Raw genomic sequence first — 6,672 nt, forward strand, 5'->3', positions numbered from 1 at the left:
CCCTAATACCCATGGCTCTTCTTTCCAAGGATCCATGGGTTAAAAGCTCCATGGACCATCCATGGACTCCCATGCAAGCCTAGCTCATATTAAATAAGCATTAGCCCACACTATATAAATACAAGAGCCCATATTTAATTAGTCACCTTTTTATCACTAAATTAATTATTAATTAATTTAAGATCAATACTAATTAAATAATATGATTTCATATTAATATATTATACCTTATAATATATTAATAAATCATAAACATACTATTCTCAAAAGATTATCCATACAAATTGTTTGGGTGAAGTGCAACCCAAATGGACCATGTCGGGTCGGATCAAGTGCATCTCAAGTATTATTATGGACTTAGACACCTTATCCAATAGTCTCCGACTTGGATAAGTCTAATAACTATATTTTCATATATGACTTTAGGAACCAACCAGCAATCGTAGCTCTCGAAACTCTGTTGAACTATGAAGCGTCATTTTAGATAAGTGATCATATAATCCTCTGTTCTGAAGATATCAGCCGGACAAATACATGGAACAACGTCGTACTTATTGTCTAGCAGTTTGTTTCCAGATTTCTGATTTGTTTGACATAGAACTAAATTGAACATATCAATTAGGTTCTGACCGGGCCCGGTACATAGGTCAAAACAAAATCATCGAGGGGCCCAGATATCATTTCTACTCCTCTAAGGACTAAAAGGCACGTTTTACTACTTGTTGAATTGTACACAAAGGCACGTTTTATAACATCAAGTTACTGATGTGTTTTCTTGCAATCAATGTACAACCAACTCATAGGTAACAACTCATATCTCTAGGTTTGAAGACTTATATGATATTACCGTCTCACGATCACTCGAGATTAATTCCATGAAATGATACAAGTAAGCGTGGGTTTAATCCAATACTCGGAACTTATGAGCACTCATGAATGTTGTAGCAACCATTGCTATGTCTAAACACCTTTAGTCATCTACAAGCCTAATTCATGACTGTCTTGATTCATACCTACTTCCAACATATGACTGACTGTGGAGAGTTTAAATAACTTAGTCATTCGGAAATAATAACCTAGTTATTATGGAAGTCAAAACATGCAAAGTGAAACATAAGAATAATTGAATCCAATATGGTCTCATCACTTATGAATATAAATAAAACACCTTTTATTCATCACCATATTGATTACACATTATTCTGTTTCGATTTATCAACTTAACACTTGAATTAAAAACAATAGTTGTCCCATGCTCCAAGCATGTACACTATGTTTTTCTAAACAATAGTCAAGCCATACTCCAAGTATGCAAACTATGTTTGTCTATGATCCTTGTGAAGTAGATAAATTGAACATGATTCCAATAATGCTCATTTCACAATCCCAAATCCGTACCGTAAATGTAAGAATATAAATTCTTGTCATTTACTGTAATCTGTTAGATTTTAAACTCATATGCATTTATGCTCTTGCAATGACTATGCACAAAAGTCACAAAGACCTGGCAACAGACATTACAAAGTATTCCAGTGGAGATCGATTCCATAGAAATGAAGTCTCACATTCAAAGTACATTCCTTTGAATATCCTTCTTGCATAAAAGTTTCTAACTTTCTCATAGATTCTTAAAATCCAACTCCCAATGTGAAAAACATTTCCATATTCCCATTTTGACTATCACTTCTGAACAAGAGTTACCTCTTTTCAGAATATGTCAATATAGCCGTTTCCAAATTTTAACATCATACTTCCAACTGTCCATGAGAAACCAATCTTAGGTAAACCTTAGATTGTTCTCGACAATTGCTTAATCATTTCAGTCATATCCGGTTCTATTCCTTTTTCCCTCTTAATGCTCTAGGCATTTTGAAATTTTAGAACAGATAGATATTATAGCACATGTGATCGATCCTATACCCGAAGCATATGGGATACGATTCATGATGTCTCACATAAAGACATGATACAAGATCAGTCTTTTGGTACAATATTTTATATTTGCCATGTTTTCAAAAATCGACTATGAAGAGGGAAGCCGTAATCATAATCGAATTTTGAGAACGCAATATATATAGAATTCCCTTATGTTGAACCACTCCAACATAAAACTCATATATATATCCTTGACTAAAGATGATTGAAATCTCAATCTAAACTTTTAGGATTGAAATGAAGTATAATCTCCTCTCCCTTAATTATAGCAAAACAACCTTTTCCAAGCGAAACTTTTGCTTTCTATAATTAACAATACTTATCATAACTGATTATGCTCCCACTAGCATAATAATTATTTAGCATAACAATTATGCTCAACTTTGACATATACTCAGAAATCGACTTCTAGAAATCAATACTTTATTTACTTTCATCACCAAAGTTCAGAAGTCTGATACGAGATGCTTCGACAAAACTTTATCTAAGCTTCTCAGACTCATACATCTTTCCTTAGATAGCTCACATGTGTGTCTAAAAAATTATTAAGAGGGATGCCATAATCATAATGTTTAGACCTTCTTGCCATTTCTCACAAGTCCATGTTAGTGTGTCGGTTAACCACACACGCTCCACTAACAACTTTTGAGAATGCAAATATCACAATTGTTGTCTACTTAAAATCAACTTAGTGAAAGCGTTCCCTCACCATCATTTTCATGAATCGGAAAGAAACCTTATGACACTTAGATTTTATGGTGTATGTGTTCCTATCCATGTGAATTTGTCAAAACCATAATCACAAGACAAGGTTAGTAACAAAATCAAACTCATATGAATTGAACTTGATCAATATTGATTTCTTGCCTCTTGGTAGCACAAGGGCCCACCATTGCTTCCAAGTTGTTATGCACACAATTGAGAACTCACAAAACTCACATACATAGTCAACTTTACCGGAATAGGCACAGAAACAAGAATTATGTCAACACGATAGGTTATAAACCTCAAGTCGTGTGCTAGCGATAAACTATAGCTTTTATCCTTGATTAGTTCTTGAACCTTCCAAGACTTTTAAGACTCCCACTGTCCTCTTGAAATATAAGTTTCTCTTTGTCAAGAACCATTCCTTCACAAACAAACAAATATTCAAGAGTTAGTGCGGATTCTTATCAAGATAAACACTTCACACAATTGGTCTCAGTTGGTCTTTGTTTTATCCAAGACAGCACAACTTACCAATTTCAAATGTTCAAGAGTAGAAAACATTTTACTCTACATTTGATAAGTGTTTTAAACCCTTCTTTATGTCACTCAAGGTTACCACTTGGAGTATAACTCCAAGAATTGTTTTGGAATGGAGTATGATTCATCTTCTTGATTTTGACCATTCCAACAATTCATGAATCCTCTTCTTAGCCATACAGATGCACTAAGATGTCCTTAGAGAATCAAATTGTGATATGGTTCCATAATCATTAAGATGGTCATAAAACATGATACTAAAGTACTCTCCCATCTTTTCAGATTTGAGAAACTTTTATCTTTCTGCCTACTTTGATTCTTCCCATTCGCCCTGCCATACATTGAAACTTTTCCAATGTTTCAGAATTGTACTTAAACTTGTAGGTACAACCATATTTACTAAACTTTAAGTCACACCCCAAAACTGGAACCGCAGAAACGTTCGGGGGTGGAGGACATCATGTTTAGTATCACAAGACACGTATCATAGTAAGCAAGTAATGAACAACCATTTCATTACAAAGAAAGTGTTTACATTGTGTATGTTCATAAAACATAGAATACTTAAGCAAATAACAAAACAAGACTTGAAGCTATTATGCTCCATCTTCTGAATTCCCAACGCGAGTACCTGTCTAATAGTCTCCTGAGAATACAAGTTATTTGAAAGAGTTGATCAGCAATTAAGCTGGTGAGTTCATAAGATTTTAGTGATGTAAGTAAGTTGTAGAAAGTTGTTGAAAATGTAGTTGAAATGTAGTAAGTTGTATGTTCTGTTTAGAAAAGTTCGTCTGTTCCTCTAGAAAATCCTATATTTTCCTACTTTGATGAAAGATACGTAAAAATGATTCTACAATCCTTTATATGAGTACTAAATGGATACAAGTTATATAAAACTCAAAGTAAACAAACAATCGACTGTGAGCATCTGCCCTAAGCCCACAACCAAACAAGGAACAGGAAGTAAGGCGGATAGCACACATCCCATTGTTTGTTAGATCGATGTTGTATATAACCCTGGCGTATTCACTTGTTACTCATGGAGTTAATTGTAATAGTTCCTTTATATTTAATGAAAAGATTCTTTAAGAAAACCCTTATTTCTTATAATAAAATGGTGACCATAGTGATTACTACTATAATCACTTAGTTTATACTAGCTATATATGATCTAATATCGAATAGATAGTTAATTGGGTGAATCTCCCTTAAGCCCACAACCAAACAAGGAACAGGAAGTAAGGCGGAAAGCACAGATCCAACTACCTATTGGGTATTAATGATATATAACCATGATGTATAAACTCAGGTATTATAGAGTTAATCACCTAAGGTCCTTTAAGTTGATACTGATTTAATAAAAGGGATTAAACTCTTAACTGGAAAGTTTCTAGTTTTGTATACCAAAAGTTTTGATTTGGAAAGTATGTTTTGTACTAGAAAACTGTGCATTGACTTGGTGTCCTATGACTTGACCCATACCTGGTACCCTTATGATTACTTAATGTATATTGAACATATATATATATATATATATATATATATATATATATATATATATATATATATATATATATATATCTAAAATCGAATAGATAATAGACTAGGTGAATCTGTTCCAAGCCCACAACCAAACAAGGAACAGGAAGTGATGCGGAGAGCACACATCCTATTATCTGTCGGATCCTATTATATATATATATATATATATATATATATATATATATATATATCCTTTTATATACACATTAAGGAATCATAAGGTTAGCATTATGGTCTCTTTCTACTGAATGTACTAGACTCGACTGTTCTGTTTGTCGTTTGTAAAATGTAAGTTTTCCCTAGTTTATAACTATCTTAACTCGAAAATAGTTTGCATTTGACTTTCAAGTGGTACTGTCACTTTATGAAAGAAATGGGAAATGTAAGTACACAGTTGTCGTTTAAAATGACATACGGATGTACTGATGACCTTAAAACATGTTTGTTTTATACTGGTCATAATGTGAAGGCTAGTACCCCTACTATACGCTCTCCCTGTCTAGAGATTAAGGGAACCAAACACGACTTTTTAGCAAACCAGTTGCTACGCCGGGTAATTCACATTAAAGTTTTATGATCATGTATACCCAATAAAACTATCACCTTTTGTTTAGAACAATGAGTTAGTGATTCATTGGTATAATTAGATCCTGTAGTAGTTCCATGCTATAACAACTTAATATATTCGTTCTGTTTCTCATATAGTATGTTCGTTCTGTTATTGTGTATTGTATCTAGTATGAACTGAATCTCTAAACTATACCTATTATAGTTTACTAACGTTTTACTTGAACTGATATTGAAAAGACTCATTTGTCTACTAAGTTATGCTTGTACTTTAAAAACGGAGTTTTGTTAAACTATGAAGTAACATAACTTTAAAAGAGTTGTTGAAATGTTTTGATCACTTATAAAAGACATATGCAATCTTTTGAAAGATGTATATATAACAAACATTTATGCAATCAACTTGTATTCCCCCCCCCCTTAAAAGCATTTAAAATAGCTAAAAGATTCATTACGGGGTATGAACTCACCTGATGTGGGTGATTCAACGAATACGCGTGTAAGGATGAGAAGTTCCACGAATGAAGTCCCAAGACTTAACAAGTCCTAAATGACATAATATGGCATATATTGGAATAAATATAGTGTTTAGAAGCAACCAAATGCAAAGAAACACCTCACGGGACTAGGAAACACTTTGTCCAAGTGTTGGAATCACATGTGATTCATCAAAGGAAAGTGGAATGGCACTATCATGTGTTTACGGCCATGGGTTTAAGGCCAAGGGAGTTTACGGCCGTAAACTCATGGTCAAACATGCATAAGAGGGTGTCTGAAGGCTAGGGAAAACTTGAAGGACCATTGCTCTACACAAGGATGATAAAGACCATCATAATGGAGGCTTTTGATGAGTTTACGGCCAGGCAAGGAGTTTACGGTCGTAAACTCATGGAAATTATGAACTTGAGAGTGGTTTAAGGTCCTATTTTCAACAAGGAAGGGTTCTAGGTCACAAGCTTTGCATCTAGGAGGGTTTATGGCCAAAATGGCACCCTTATAGGGGTTTACGGCCATGGGAGATGGCTTGGCCGTAAACTCCTTTTGGTCTTGCATTATTGATGATTTCAAGGCTCTAATCAGGTGTTTCAACTAGATAACAAGATAAGGAGTGAGTACTTACGATATAGAGGCTCGAAATGGTGATTAAGGTCCAAGAACACTAGTGTGTATTCTTGATATTCTTGGTGTTTCTTGAAGATCTAAGAAAAGATGATTTCCATGGTTGAAATCATTAGATGAAGCTAGTTAAGAAGGATTAATATCAGTTTAAGGAAGAACAATTACAACTTTTGAAGATCTAGGATGAAAATCGGGATGATAGTTGAGAGTGAAATGGAGTGTTCTTGAGTTGGAAATGAAAGAATGAAGAAAGTTGAAGGATAT

The sequence above is a fragment of the Lactuca virosa genome, chromosome 9, assembly GCF_052849685.1.
Source record: "Lactuca virosa cultivar CGN04683 chromosome 9, Lactuca_virosa_CGN04683_v6, whole genome shotgun sequence".
Taxonomy (NCBI): domain Eukaryota; kingdom Viridiplantae; phylum Streptophyta; class Magnoliopsida; order Asterales; family Asteraceae; genus Lactuca; species Lactuca virosa.